The 15602-nt window shown below is 43.3% G+C and overlaps 1 protein-coding gene across 2 annotated transcripts in view; it reads right to left on the reverse strand.

The window, feature by feature from the left end:
* NSF (N-ethylmaleimide sensitive factor, vesicle fusing ATPase) overlaps nt 1-15602 on the reverse strand; it is a 150629-nt gene that overhangs the window by 12801 nt on the left and 122226 nt on the right. The window lies entirely within an intron of this gene.

A 15602-nucleotide genomic window follows, 5' to 3' on the forward strand; every position in this document is an offset into this window, starting at 1 on the left:
ACTAGTCAGATCATTAACAAGAATTTATTCTGTTCAGGTATTTATGGAATTATGAGATTTGGTTTGTGCCCTCAAAGTGATTACAATTTAGCTGGGAAGAGCAAATGCACATTCAGGGACCAGTACCAAGTAACACATCAGCAAACACAGATTTATAATGGCATAAGGGGACAGTTTCCTTGGAGTCGGGGCATCTAGGAAGACTGCCGCAGTACCGGGGGCTCACGGACATAGAGGAGGTCCTGGAGGAGAAGGGATGGGTCTCCTAATGCTACTAAATCCTATGTGGGTGGTGGAGGCAGCTGAACCAGAGAGTTCAAGGCTGAAAACGAAGGCTTTTTAGAGAGGGGAGTGGGCAGCCACTGAAAGGAAGACTCGAAATGCTTAATTAAGGAAGGAGATTTGATATAAAAAGCAACAGGAAACTAAAGAAGGTTCTTGAGGAGGCAGAAGAGTGAGGAAGAGAAAGAGGATCCTGGCAGCTCCAGGCAGGACAGTCTAGGGGCCGGTGGACAGCGACGTGCCAGCTCTCCAAGTCAGCACGCCCAGGAAGGATCTGCACCTCCCTCGCACCCCCCTACCCCATCCCCAGAGACCTCACACACACGATGATGTCCTTTTTAAGGCAAGCGCAGGGCTGGCAGACGGCAAAGGAGGAGCGACAAGTCTCCGGATGGATTGGTGGCTTGGTACAGGAGCAAAAGGACTGGCTCTGTCGCTCACAGCGGTGTGGTTTGGGGTAGATTATTTCACTTCTGAGTACCTGTCTCCACTTCGATCATAAAAATGGGATAAAAATCCTACCCACCTGTCAGAGTACAGTGCTGTTGGGGGCGAGGGGGCGGAGAAGGCTGGCGAAGGGGAGTCATTCAGAGGAGGCGAGAATGAAAGGAGGTGCAAGCTTGAATGAAGGGTCTTGAAGGGAACCTGACAGAGCATCCTGTGTAGGAGGTCAGGACTCCCTAACGCGAGGTGAGGTCAGGGTTAGTTAGGTTGGGTGGGCAAGCAGCGGGGTGTCTACAAATCTCTCTCCTCCCGGCCCAGAGTCCTGACAGCCTAACCCTAATGATGCACAGGGAGCACCTTCTCCCAAGATTCACTTTCAGGGGAGAGCAGAGCCCCAGTCTTCAGTTGACTAGGGTTCCAGTAAGGCCCACATGAGGTGGGAACTAAAGACCCACCATTGCCTTTCAGAGTCGGGGCAAGGGTTGAGAGTGAGTGGCCTCAGCAAGAGGCTTCTGAGGGAGAGGCCAGTTCCGGGCAGGGGTGTGAAGAAGCATTCCCAGGAAGCCGTGCTTTACTCCCCTACTTACCTAGCCTCAGTCACATAACGGGAAGAATTTCACATATGTTGACTTCGTTTGTATTATTCAACACAGAGATGTTGGAAAAAAAAAACCAAAAAAAACATTCTATCCACCACAGTTCTTACACAGCTTTATGGCTGCCCTTAACTGCAAGTCTGAATCTTGTTCCTAGCCTGTCGGCTCCCTGTGTGTACAGAGTCCTGTTTTATTCATCTTGGCCCTGGTGGCTGTTAGCGCAGCATCCCAGGCCACAGAAGCCACTCCTGCACTGCCTCCACCTAGAAAGCTCCTCCCTTATATGACCGACCGCGCGATTTTCCCCCTGACGTCATGGCATTGCTTGACCGTCACCCCTTCCGTGAGGCTCACACAGCCCTCCACCTTGGAGAACCGCAGACCCCCTTCTTCCGTTCCCTTCATCCTGCTCTCTGCCTCCCAGGATGGATCACCTTTTAACGTGGGAAATACCTCACTCGTTTACTGTCTTCACTTAGTATTGTATTTATTGCTGGTCTTCCTTCAGGAGGACAGAATTTTTGTCTGTTTGGATCTATTGATATGTCGGGGGTTAGAGTACATTTGCGTTGAATGAATGAATCGTGAAACAGTAATCTCACTGTAGACTTTGGGGGTGCAGATCACTCCTTCCTCGTTAACATTCCCTGTTCCCGCCCTGGAAAAAGGCACGTGATACCAAGTGTTCAACAGGAAAATAACGACTATTTCAGAGTCTATACCTTGGAGCTCCCAATAGGGAATGCGGTAACAGGTTTTCAAGAAAATAATCTAGAATGCACCTCATTTACAATGTCGGCAGATGCCAGGAAGGCTGTCATCTCTTTGTTTCAATTAATCAACTCATCGGATGCATAGTTAAGCTACGGATCAGATAGTACAGATTTCACTGATGGGGAAGAGCGGAGATTCATTAGAAGGCATTCATTCAAGCTAGTGGAACAACAAGTGTTATTAAGCATCTCCTATAACTCTTGGTTTCCCCAAAACAAGGGAGAAAAGGAACGACCATTCAAAACAACCAGTAGTCGGGATAGTAAAAGGAGAGGTTGGGGCCTCTGTGCATATTCTGCATGCATTTCTGATTTCTCATGCTCAAATGTCTGGTAACTTCTTTTTTTTTTTTTTTTTTTTGTGGTTAAATATTTAAGTTGAATACCAAAGGAAGGATGTTTCACATAAATCATGCTACAGCCAGGCAGACAACTACACTTAAACTCTCCATTAGGTTCTCCCCTGGAGCAAATTCTTAGTCTACGGTCTTTGTCGGTCTTTGTAACCATCCTCCTTGTGGTGCTGTGAGCGAGGCAGAGGACAATAAGGAGGGGAATTCACGATGCAGACTGAGTATGAAATGAGAAAGTTCACCCCAAATCATTTAAGATAATTACTATAGGCAAGAGCAGATCATTTTATCATATTACATAATATTTTAGTATCAGTTTGTGAGAAAGACAGTGAATCATGACGTTTTACCCTGAGTAGCTCTTGAAGATGACTTCATGTTGAAGATGACCTAGTCTTCCCCCCGTTATTTTGTAGATGAGAAACCTGGGATGAGAGGTGAAGGGACCTGTCTGCGGCTTCTACATCTAGGCAGGGAGCTGAAGCTAGAGTTCAGGCCTCTTAGACATTTCCATTAGGCGTTGCTGCCCATTGTTCTCATCTGTGCAATTTTTAACTCCTATCAGCAATGGCTGATCTCTTAATTATGAGGCAGGGAGATACATCACCTAGGAATTATGGTCTCTGAGCTCTTAGGAGAAAGTTTAAATTAAGAAAATAAATACTGTGACTATGCCACAGTATTCTTAGTGCCGAAAAGAATAGTTCTCATTAGAAACTGAACTAAGATGACCACTGATTCATTAGCAGATCCAAACTCCTTAGTCTGGCACACACAGGAAGTTTCCTTCCCTTTCTCGTCATTTAGTTTGATGTGCCCTACAATGACCTCTGTGCTCTAATCAGGTCAATTTTCTTCTTCCTTCTCATTTAATTTCTACCTCTGTGACTTTTATCCATAGCCTTCCTCTTTACTGAAATGCTTTCCAGAGTTTTCTACCAGTTCGCAATGATGTCTTATGTCCAAGATATTTCAGAACTTGCTTTCTCTCCACACTCTGCCCTCACTTAACCCAACACAAGTCCATGGAATCCTGCAGGCCCCAACCTTTTCGAACACGGATCAACATGCCCCCACTTAAATGGAAGCCAGTCAGCTGAATAATTCCAGCTATCCAGAACACAGAGCCAAGAAATAAGCAAAAATCCTCTAACGTCTAGCACCAAAACAAAGTGAGATTCAAGTGATTTTACTCACTGCTACTGTCATCTTATCCATTAGGCACAGCAGGCACAGTGGCCAGGGCCCATAAAACTTGGAAGGGCCCACAAAAATATTAATTTTTTTTTATTTAAAGTAGGCTCCATTCCCAGTGTGGAGCCCAGTGTTGGAATTGAACTCACAACCATGAGATCAAGACCTGAGCCATGATTAAGAGCTGGATGCTTAACCGACTGAGCCAACAAGGTACCCCTTTATTTTCTTTTAAAATCAGAAGAAAACAAAGAACTTTCAGGTCAAAGAAAATGTCTTGTTGTTATTGTTATTTTTAAAGATTTTATTTTATTTTATTTCATTTTTATTTATTATTTTTAGGTGGGGGAGAACCAGAGGGAGAGGTAGAATCTTAAGCAGGTTCCACACCCAGCACAGAGCCTGACTTGGGGCTCGATCTCATGACCCTGAGATCACTACCTGAGCTGAAATTAAGTCATATGCTCAACTGAGCCACCCAGCCACCCCTAAAGATTTTAAGTAAACTCTACACCTCACATGAGGCTCAAACTTACAACCCTAAGGTCAAGAGTCACGTGCTCTACTGACTGAGCCAGTAAGGCACCCCAAGAAGATGTCTGAAATACCAACAGCTGAAAAATAAAAATTCTGAATGTTTTTATGGAGGAAAGGGCCCATGTAAGTCGTAATGTGGCCCTGCTCACGGGAAAACTCCTCCAACTCTTGTGGCCTGGTTATTCCTACTTTACAAACAACTCATGAGTCCCAACCTTTTTTAGTTCACAGTTGACCAGAGGCAGCAAATTAGAAAAGTGAAACCGTCAGAGGTAGGCAGGCTAACACAATTCAGTGGGATTTTGCAAGTCACAGCTAATGGTAAAACCACTAAGAACAAGAAAAGGTACCAAAGAACTAGAACAAAACAAAACAGGGCACCCTGGACATATTTCATGACCGCCTGGACGGAGCTGTACACATCCCAACAGTTCCTGCTGTCCCCCGTGATATTTCTGACCCGTGTGATTATGATTTATAATGTTGATCCTTATTCTTTAACACAGTGCAGACACCACAAATGTATGTAGCAATCTTTTCTCTTAAAAAGGGCTAAAGTGTAACAATACATATTTTAAAGAGGTTATGCTTTCATCATTTGAAAAAAAATAAAGCTTTTGATTTGTTACGAATTCCTATTCTTGTCTCCAGGGAAAACGAATACCCCATAGGAAGCCTGAGGTAAGTAACTGTACACAAAACATATCCTTACATTTCCAAGTACCAGGTAGTGTGTAAGTAATAAAAATGTGCTAATTCTGGCGTAGATGCATCTTTTACCATCTCTCCTCATTGCATCTGAGCTGGAATTCCTTAGCGTGGCACAACGGCCCTGATAAGTCCCGTTCTAGTCACCTTTCAAGACCAAGATCAAGAACGCTTTGTGGAACGTTTGCAGATTTTCTCAGTAAGATGGGCTGTGCTTTCCTTTGTATTCCACTGGAACCGACACAGCTTATAAAACTTCATCAGATACATCAAGTTCACACACGTCTCTCCATCACTGGATTGTGACAGGGGCACTAGACTCAGTTAATTAAAAAAAAAACAAAAAAAACAAAAAAAACCACAAAACCTTTCCTCGGTAGACGAATTAGAAAGAAGCTTGCAGCTCTCCTTGCCCCACGCAGCAAAGCCCCAGCACCGTCTAGAAGTCACTCTCAGGGCTGAGGCTGCCAGATAAAGCCCCGGGTGTGCCCCAAAAACGGCATGCGATAGACCAAAAATTATCTGGTATCTTTCCGGAATTCAGATTTAATTGAGTGTCCTTTATTCTGATCAACCAAATGCAGCGACCCCACTCCAAGCAGATACGGCCCCGCACCACTGGGGTGGACGGCTTGGTGAGCCAAGGGTGGGCTGGATGCTAAATCTCAACTGTTACTCTACTTCGCTCACCAATTGCACAACTGACCAGGTGGGTCTGGATCATAAGCTCTTTGAGGGCAGGTACAAGAGTCTCATTCATCCTTTATTTTACAGTGTGGAACAGATGCTTATTAAGTGCACATCCTAGGGAAAGCATATATTCTGTAAAGTAAGATTTCAAACTTGTATGTCAAAAGAAATATTTTTGGATGGGGGGCGGAAACCTTCCCATTGGCCTTCCATGGAACTTAATACAATTGTCACCATCTATCTTCGTCAACCTTGGTCACACTGGCATTCCAGCTTCATAAGAGCCTACTGGAGGCACAACACTGAGCTGAATGCCAGGTGGGTCTCCACGGACAACTGTGAGAGGCATGAGACATTTTCACAGTTTTCCTCTCAGGACCGCAGGGCGTCTTACAGACCAGACCTTAAATTAAATCAGCCTTACAAGAAAAAACAAGGTTCAAAAAAGAAATTATACATAGACAAGCTGAGAGACAAAGGTGCATTCATTTAACCCTGTTAGGCGAAGAGCAAATCAGCTGGAAGGATTGGAATTAAAGAATTTTGACAGTTACATGCTGCTGGTAAAAAATGAAAACAATCGTATACACATTAAGTTTTTCTTTTTTCCTGATTATAAAGTAACAAATGCTTACTGTTGAAAATTTATAAACTGTAAGAAGCAATAAAGCAGAAAAAAAAATTACCTATAATCCTACCATCTAGGGTACAGCAGGTGCCTTTAAGATGGGGAAATAATAGAACTTCCTTTGGTTTTTATTTTTGACCACATTCTTCAAAAAATTTCCTTTTTTGTGTATGTTCTAAAATGAACATCATCTGATAGAATAAGAGATGTAGTATTAAAAGGTTGGGAGGGGAAAAAAAAGGTTAAGAGGATAAGCTCATATGCTTTCTTTACTGGTAGGGGTATGCATTCAAAACCCTGGAGGGCCACTGACATAAAGACGACCATGAGGAACAATTTCGGCATTACACCCCCTCACCCTCGGTCCTTTTTTCTTTGAAATCACACTCAGAGGGTAACTCAGGATTAAGTGAAAGGTGACTTGAGAGTTATTCCGGCAGTTTCTGACACAGGCCCAGTTAATAGAGACAATGGGTCACGAGCTGGGTGGCCAGAATTTTCCATCTGACTGTGGTCACCTGGTTATTTCTCCCCGTCCTTCCTTCCCATTATTGTCCCTCTTATTCTGGAAACTGGCTCCCATCTTCCCCTTGCTCCGAGGCTGACTAAGGCAGGCAGGGGCTGCAAGGAACAGGATGACTGGCAGAGAAAGCTGCTATGCACTTTCTTCCCAGTTTCTGGGGCTGGTTTCTTCGGCAGCAGCCACCTGGCGCCGAGCTCCTTTAATAAGGGTTGGTTGCTTTGTTGGTTTTATATATTTTTGTGTGGGGAAAGACAGAGTCAAAGTTTTCACGGAAGTGAATAATAAAGTAATGGCCGAGTTGTGCTTTGCAGGTTACAGAGAACTGCAATAAACACTTATGAAACTCTCACATTCTTAACCTCAGTCATACTATTGTTTCTATTCTAGAAAAGTAGAAAATTGAGGCTCAGATGTGACTGGATTCAAATTCCAGTCTTTGGATTCTAACTCTTGTGCATTATTTACATTGCCAGTGCCAGTTCTATGTGTAGTTAAGACCCACCATTTTCAAAACACCCATTTGTAGTAAGCACTATCATCCACGTAGCCTAAATGGTTTAATTAAAAAAAAGGGGGGGGCGCCTGGGTAGCTCAGTGGGTTACAGCCTCTGCCTTCGGCTCAGGTCATGATTCCAGGGTTCTGGGATCAAGTCCCGCATCGGGCTCTCTGCTCAGCAGGGAGCCTGCTTCCCTTCCCCTCTCTCTGCCTGCCTCTCTGCCTACTTGTGATCTCTTTCTGTCAAACAAAAAATAAAATCTTTAAAAAAAAAAAAAAAAAAGGAAGCTGAAGGCAGGGCCGCTCAGATTGTCTGGCGCCTGCTTGCGGAAGCCCTCTTTCCATTCCCCAGTGTGAGGGGTACGGAAGGTCTCAAGATTAACATGTGGCTTCAGACCACGTACTTCCCAATAGCTATCAGGAATCTTGACGGACTGTTGTGGACCTTCTGTAAGATTCCTCTTACTGGCTCTTCTTTTTTTTTTTTTTAAACAACTTTTTTTTTTTTTTTTAAGACTTTATTTATTTGACAGACAGAGATCACAAGTAGGCAGAGAGGCAGGCAGAGAGAGGAGGAAGCAGGCTTGGGGGACTTGCTGGGCAGAGCCCGATGCGGGGCTCGATCCTAGGACCCTGGGATCATGACCTGAGCCAAAGGCAGAGGCTTTAACCCACTGAGCCACCCAGGTGCCCCTTACTGGCTCTTCTTACCCAACAGTTGTTATGCCACACAGTATAAAGTCCTAGGAAATCTCCAAAGATCTGTGCTCTTGTTTCAGGGACAAAAAGTCAGGAGGGAAGCTGTGAGACACTAACCTGGTCCACCCTAAGTTAGAACAGGGGAGCTTTAGTCACAAGCAACAGGTGGCTGTAGGGGAAAAGCAAGTAGGTGGGCCAGTCCTTGGAGGCTGAAGGATAAATGTAACAGGCAGTGTCCTCAGAGATCTGACAATGGCCAGAAGCCCTGTTCCTCCCTTGGCTCCTTACCCTGCTCAGCCCTGAACTTCCTGTCTCTATTTCATTCTTCGTTTATCACAGGGATCTCTAATCCTCAGACCAGAGTACTTAGGAAGCTTCTAAATTCCAGCACATGGGAGAGAGGGAAGCAGGGCGTACTTGTGTTTTCCCAGTACTGTGAATGAAGGAGTCTGTGCCCTGGCATTCCAAGTTGCAACTCCTGTTCACTTTCTGCCGATCTGCTCTATTCAGCAGTTGCATTCTTTAGTTTTCCTATCTTACAGGCTAAAAAGATTCTGTGGACCATTCAAAGGCACCTCCTTTCTTTAAACAAACAAACAAACTGGAAAATCTAGTTCCAAACAACAGTCTTAATGAAATACCAGACCCTCTAAGAACGTTGGAACAGCCACAGAACAGGAGCAGAATCGGAGATGGTCAACCCTTGGCACCAAGCAATGGGAATATTCCAGTCAAGAGAACATCCATTCTCTTTTCGAAGATGCTGGGTTAAGACTCTATCAATCGGGCGCCTGGGTGGCTCAGTGGGTTAAGCCGCTGCCTTCGGCTCAGGTCATGATCTCAGGGTCCTGGGATCGAGTCCCGCATCGGGCTCCCTGCTCAGCAGAGAGCCTGCTTCCCTCTCTCTCTCTCTGCCTGCCTCTCTGCCTACTTGTGATCTCTCTCTGTCAAATAAATAAATAAAATCTTTAAAAAAAAAAAAAAAAGACTCTATCAATCAATCCTTTACAGACGCCATGCTCTGTGGACAATGGCAGATTCCTACTTTTTAGTAACTCCATGCTCTACACGAGAAAGCATCAGTACCTTCATCTGCGCAGCCCACAGGGTTACAGAGGACCTCCTGATACATGATCTTCATTGGCCCTCAGTGGGGTAGGTACGGCAGGGAGAATTACCTCCGTTTTACAGATGAGGAAACTGACAAAGATTTTAAGGGACTGGTTCAAAGTTGACTGAGCTAAGACTCACACTCAGGTTTTCTGGCTCCGATACAAAGAGCAAGGTCTGCAGACGGGGCTCCGCACAAGACCCACGCCACTGCAGAATTCTATGTTACTAAAATCAATACTTCTCTAACCCTGAGGTCATGTCACAGTAAGATATTTATCGCAGAAGGGCTCGGTGAAGACACTCTGGCAGGGAGAGAATATTGTGCCTCAGCTCCATTAGCAGTTTCCCAATGATTAAACTTCACATATTTAATTCTGAGTTAGCTGAAAATGGTGCCTACATGTCTTACAGTTTTTTATATCCATTAATACCTATTATAGGTGTGCTCTCCCACACCCAACAAAAACCCTATTTTGAAAACATGCTTTTTTAATGTGTGTCTCTTTTGATTTATTTACTTTATTTTTTATTTTATTTATTTATTTTTTAAGAAGATTTTATTTATTTTTTTGACAGAGAGAGATCACAAGTAGGCAGAGAGGCAGGCAGAGGAAGAGGGGGAAGCAGGCTCCCCGCTGAGCAGAGAGCCCGATGCAGGGCTCGATCCCAGGATCCTGAGCCAGCGGGTTAAGGCAGAGGCTTAACCCACTGAGCCACCCAGGCACCCCTGTTTACTTTATTTTTTAAGTAGGTTCCACACGCAACGTGGGGCTTGTGACCCTGAGATCAAGACTCACGCGCTCTACTGACCGAACCAGCCAGGTGCCCCTGAAAACATGGTTTATTCAGCAGGTATCTGTAGCATTGTTTTATAAATGAACGCACCACATTTCTTTCACTAGTTTTTATGTAACTGAAATCATTCTCTCTCTCTCTCTCTCTCTCTCTATGTATATATATATATAATATATATTCAATTTACATAGAACTTTGAGACAACCTACTATACTAAGCAAAGTATAGAGAATTTTATAAAATATAGTAGCCATCTAATGTCACTGACTTAATAAATGGAAAAACTGGACCACTGAACTGTCAACCATCATACAACTTTTCTTCAACAAAGCAGTCCAATGCATAAGTCATCACATCAATGATTACGATTAATATGTCTGGCAAAATGACTACACCTCTTTCCTAAAGCGGTTCTACATCTTATTGAGTCATATTGTAGTCATTAGCCAGAGTTAATTTTGAACAGATAGATGGGGAGATACTCATGTTTAGGCCTGCACGATCTGGAGTCTCTTCCATTATCTGCTTATTTCACTGAAGCAACCCAAAGGCTGAAGAGTTGCTTAATAGCACCAAGACTTCCTAATAATATCTCTGAAGACTGGACTTGGATGTCCCGTCAGGAATACGTGAAGAGCAGTCTTGTCGAGAGACTGGTGAGGTTAAAACACAGTCTATGTCTATGGGACAGACAGAGCCACCTGCCCGAGTTCCCACCAGCAGCTCACTTCAGTGTTTTTCTAGTACCTGATGCCAATCGTGGCTCTAAACCCTAGGGGCCAGGGCAGTGAGGTAGCTGTTTTTTTTCCAACACCTCTGACTTTACCTAAAACTCTAACTACTAGGTCTGAATTCTACTTCAGTGACACTGCTATGAATTCAGAGTGGTCTTCTCTTGTAAGAGTGTACAGTTTTCAAAGAGTTTTCCAGCTGGTATGGGGCAAAGGAGCTCTAGGCGGACGAAGACCCCAGCTCTGGTCAGCCCTGGGGAAGGCTGGATGGCAGCTGGTGGGGGCTGCGCTGAGAGTTGCCACTACCCCGGGTCCCCCCACGGATGCTACCGATTTCTATATACCACCTCATGGAGCTCAGAGAGGACCGGTTATCCATTCTGACAGACAACTGTAGGACAGACTACAGACGCAGTCTTCCGATCTGATTCCCCATCATGTCCAGGACACGGAGCGCTAAAGCAGTCAGGTTAATGGGTTTAACTAACTACATGCGTGCTTGGGGACACTGGGGAAGTCATGTCATTTTAGAGCCTAGGAGTTCCTTTGCGGGGGCTTTATCCTGTCTCCGCAGAAAGAAAAAAAACACGTGCCTTGGGTGCCGCAGGTTGCGGGAAGATTCACCTGGCCTTATGGCTTTCCTACCGCATCTTCCTTGCCGCTAAGACCAAGGCTTTCATCCTCCTGATGCTGAAAAGCCCCTTCCCCTCAACTTCCATAAATCTGCAAAACCTGAAAAGGGCCCCAGTGTCACTGAGTAAAAGAGGCGGCTTTCGGAATCTCACTGGAAGGAGGGGTGTCTTCAAGCCTCTCACTGCTAAGCCGGACATTTCCTAACACTGGACAAATTGTACATCCAGCCCGGGGAGGGTGAACTGCAGTGGTCTTTTACCCTCCGAGCCAATTGTTAGCTTTTCACAGGAATCAGCAGGGAAGCACATGTGAAACCTCTGTGGTGCGGGGGAGCACCCCCACCCCTTGTGTGACTCTGCATGTAGATGAAGCCGGCCGGGGGCTTTCTGAGCCGCGGCCGGGAGTTCTCAGAGCAGCCCTTTTCTCCGGCGTGGCTCCCTGCTGGGACAGCCCTTTTCAGTGTTCTACCCCCCCTCGATCTCTTCTCCTGCACAACACAGGGCAACTTGATTGAAATAAAGACCTAGGGAACATGTTTTATTTTCTCCTGTTCAATCCATTTTAGAAAAGCTTTTAATTGGTTTTAAAAAGATGCTAAACAAAACGTGATGATGTTTTTCAGTCTTCATGAACTACGGATACCACTTTTTATACTTTCAAAGGGCTAATAAATCAATCATGAAATTAACTCTCCAGCTAAATTTAAAGCAAACCCACTGAATGCCGGGTTCATTAAAAATCTATGCATTTACTTAGAAAAATTTAAAATTCAAAGAAAATTATCCTAGTAACTGAAATCTGACTTGAATTTTTAGTCCTACACTGAAAATCCAAGACCAAGGCAATCACAAAGGGAAAAAAAGAAGGCTTGTGAACCAGTTTTAATAAGCCAATTTACAACGAGGGAGGGGTGTGGGGGAGGGGAGGAGGAGAAAGGAGGGTATCTGGATACATAACAACATGGTGCCCCTGAAGGGATTCTTTTATTTGAGCATGTGCACACATGCACACATAATTTTTCTGTGTGAAAGCTGGAATTACAACGAATGCAATATTAAGGATTCTGAGGCTGATATGATTACTATATTGTATACATGTACGGTTCCTCGTTTCGAAGAAAAAGGCCTTCAACTTCTCGGTTTTCTTGGCAGTGATAAAAATAATAGTTTCCTACCACCCTACGTGGCTCTACAACACTCAGGTTCATACGCTTTTAATATTTAATTGAAGACATCTGAAAAACCTACATGGATAATGGTTTGGTGAAGTCAGTGCTTCCACATTTTAGAAAGACAACATTCCCCACACTGGATCAGACTGAAAATTCTCCCTTGCTCTCCTGAGAGAATACATACTAATTTAAAAAGCAAGGTGGTACAGGATAAGCGTATTTTTATTTCGTCAAATGTAGGCCAACTCGAGATATTTGAAACATGAACTTCTCTGGCCGCTGATGGACTTTCCACCAGACATTGTCCTGCAGGCCAGGTCAGAGTCACCAAATTCTGATCCATGAGAGGCTAGTAATCCTTAAAAGGGGATCCCTGCCATTTCCAATCACTAAGGCAACCAGATCTATCTTTGACTTCTTACATATTCCTATACCCTTCCTTTTCAGTCCTTGCAGAAATTCATTCCACATCCCTTTTTAAGGATCCAATCCCTGTTTCTAAGACTTCTCCCAAGCTGGGCCATGGACCTGGGATGCTCACTCCTGGCTTCTAGCTCTCCCTACAACCCTCCTTTCCTCAATTAGGCAGCTTTCGCAATCACTTTCTTCTTTAAAGTATCTGCTTTATTGAGGTACAAATCATAGAACACACAGGTCACTGATTTAAAAGTGTACAATTTTTCAATGGTTTTTAGTACATTCACAGAATGTGCAAGTATCACCATGATCAATTTCTGAACATGTGGCACACCCCCAAAAAGAAACCCCACACCCATTAGTCACCTCTCATTCTCCCTATCCACCTCTCCCAGTCCTAGGCAACCATGAATCTACTAGATTCTGTCTCTGCAGATTTGCCAGTTCTGGACATTTCATACAAATGGAATCAATCTGTGGTCTTTTGTGGGTCTTCTGCACCTGGCTTCTTTCACTTAGCAGGTTTTCATGGTTCATCTATGCTGTAGCATGTGATAGGACTTTATTTCTTTTTATTGCAGAACGATACTCCATTGTATGGAGTATACCATGGTTTATTTGTGAACATCTAGGCAGTGTCCACTTTTTGGCTATTACGAATAATGCTGCTTTGAATGTATCTACAAGCTCCTGTGTGGACATATATCTTCATTTCTTTCGGGTATATACCTAAATTGTTGGGTCATATTATAACTTTATCTCAAACCTTTTGAGGAGCTGCTAGACTATCTCCCAAAGGCTGCAAAATTTTTATATTCCCACCAGCAGTGTATAAGGTTCCCAATTTCTTCATATGCACAGCAACACTTATTATTATCTGATTTTTGGGTTATAGCCATCCTGGTGGGTATGAAGTGGTATCTCACTGTGGCTTCGATTTGCATTTCCCTGATGCCTAATGATGTTTAGCATCTTTTCATGTGCTCATTGGCCATTTGAAATTTATTAATTTTTGAATGTTTTCACTTTAATCATACCTTGCCAAATGTAAATTACAACAATGCAAATAAGTAAGCCCACCAAAATAAGTGAACACTCAAAAAATGTCTTTGGAAGGAAGTTATCTATATTTTTTATTGAATAAGTTATTCATGAAGTACACGTGTATAAACTTGTGCCAGACACTGCGAGATTTAAAAAATTAGGTAATGTTCCTTTCCTCAAGAATTTCACATTTTTATAAAATGGAAAGTTATTCCTAAATCTTTAATCAAAATGCTGCAAGTCTTTTTAAAATATGCTCTATTTATTTCTATCAGTATCTATTTTGGATTACAAATAATTTTCAACCAAGGTACACCTCTCTGTTTAAATGAATGTATTTAACAATGTAAAGGACAAGCAGTTTAAAAAATATCGTTGAAAAATGATTCTTCTTTCTCCCAAATAATTTTTAGCATAAATTCTTTTTAGGCTAAAGACTTAGTGAGATATAATTTTTTTAAAGATTTAATTTGTTTATTTGACAGAGAGAGAGAGCATGAGCAGGGGGGAGCAGTAGAGGGAGAAGCAGGCTCCCTGCTGAGCAAGAAGCCCAACATGGGACTTGATCCCAGGACCCTGGGATCATGACCTGCTTAACCGACTAAGCCACCCAGGTATCCCTGAACAAGATATAAATTTAAATGCCTGGAGAAAGTCCCCCAACCTAATTATTTTTAAAGTGCTACTTCCTAAGAAAGGATTCTTTTTGTATGTGATACATATGGATATTGGAGTTATTTACTTTTTCCAGCAACTTTATCTAATCATTTATTTATTGACAAGATTTTATTTATTTATTTATATAGCAGAGAGAGAGCACAAGCACAAGCAGGAGGAGGGTAGGCAGAGGCAGAGGGAGAAGCAGACTCCCTGCTGAGCAAGAAGCCCCGATGTGGGGCTCGATCCCAGGACCCTGGGATCATGATCCGAACCTAAGGCAGACACTTAACCGAATGAGCCACCCAGGTGCCCAAATTATTTATTTATTTTTAAAGATTTTATTTATTGGGGCGCCTGGGTGGCTCAGTCCTTAAGCGTCTGCCTTCAGCTCAGGCTATGATCCCAGGGTCCTGGGATCAAGCCCTGCATCGGGCTCCCTGCTCAGCAGGAAGCCTGCTTCCCCCACTATCCCTGTTTGTATTCCTTTTCTCACTGTCTCTTTCTCTGTCAAGTAAATAAATAAAATCTTAAAAAAAAAAAAAAAGATTTTATTTATTTATTTGAGAGAGAAGGAGAGACACAGAGAGAGAGAGTGTGTGTGTGAGCAGAGGGAGAGGAAGACAAGCAGATTCCCCCCTGAGTGGGAAGTCCAGCACAGGGCTTGATCCCAGGACCCTGAGATTATGACCTAAGTCAAAAATCAAGAATCCAATGCTTAACTGACTAAGCCAACCGGCTGTCCCTTTTTTAGCAACTTTAGATTTATCTATTTACATATTTATTGAAGGAATCATAGAAAGGAAAAATAAACTCACTTCTCTAAATTCAGCCTCAGAATGAGCTAAAACTCCAATTACTGGGAATGATAGTTTATGGACAAATGATTACAAAATCCTTACAATGCATATAATGCAGTAAATTTTCAAAGTTCCATCACTTTTAATTCTAGCACACATACACACACACACTCACACAATTTTAACTGTTAAAAAACACATTCACCAACTTAACGTGAAATATATTCCATACAGCCTAGTTAAAATCTCTAACTTCAAATACAAGATTCCCATACAAACATTAAGATGTTTTTCAAGATAGTGCTTAACCCCTTTGTA

This window comes from Mustela erminea, chromosome 18 (assembly GCF_009829155.1).
Source record: "Mustela erminea isolate mMusErm1 chromosome 18, mMusErm1.Pri, whole genome shotgun sequence".
NCBI lineage: Eukaryota > Metazoa > Chordata > Mammalia > Carnivora > Mustelidae > Mustela > Mustela erminea.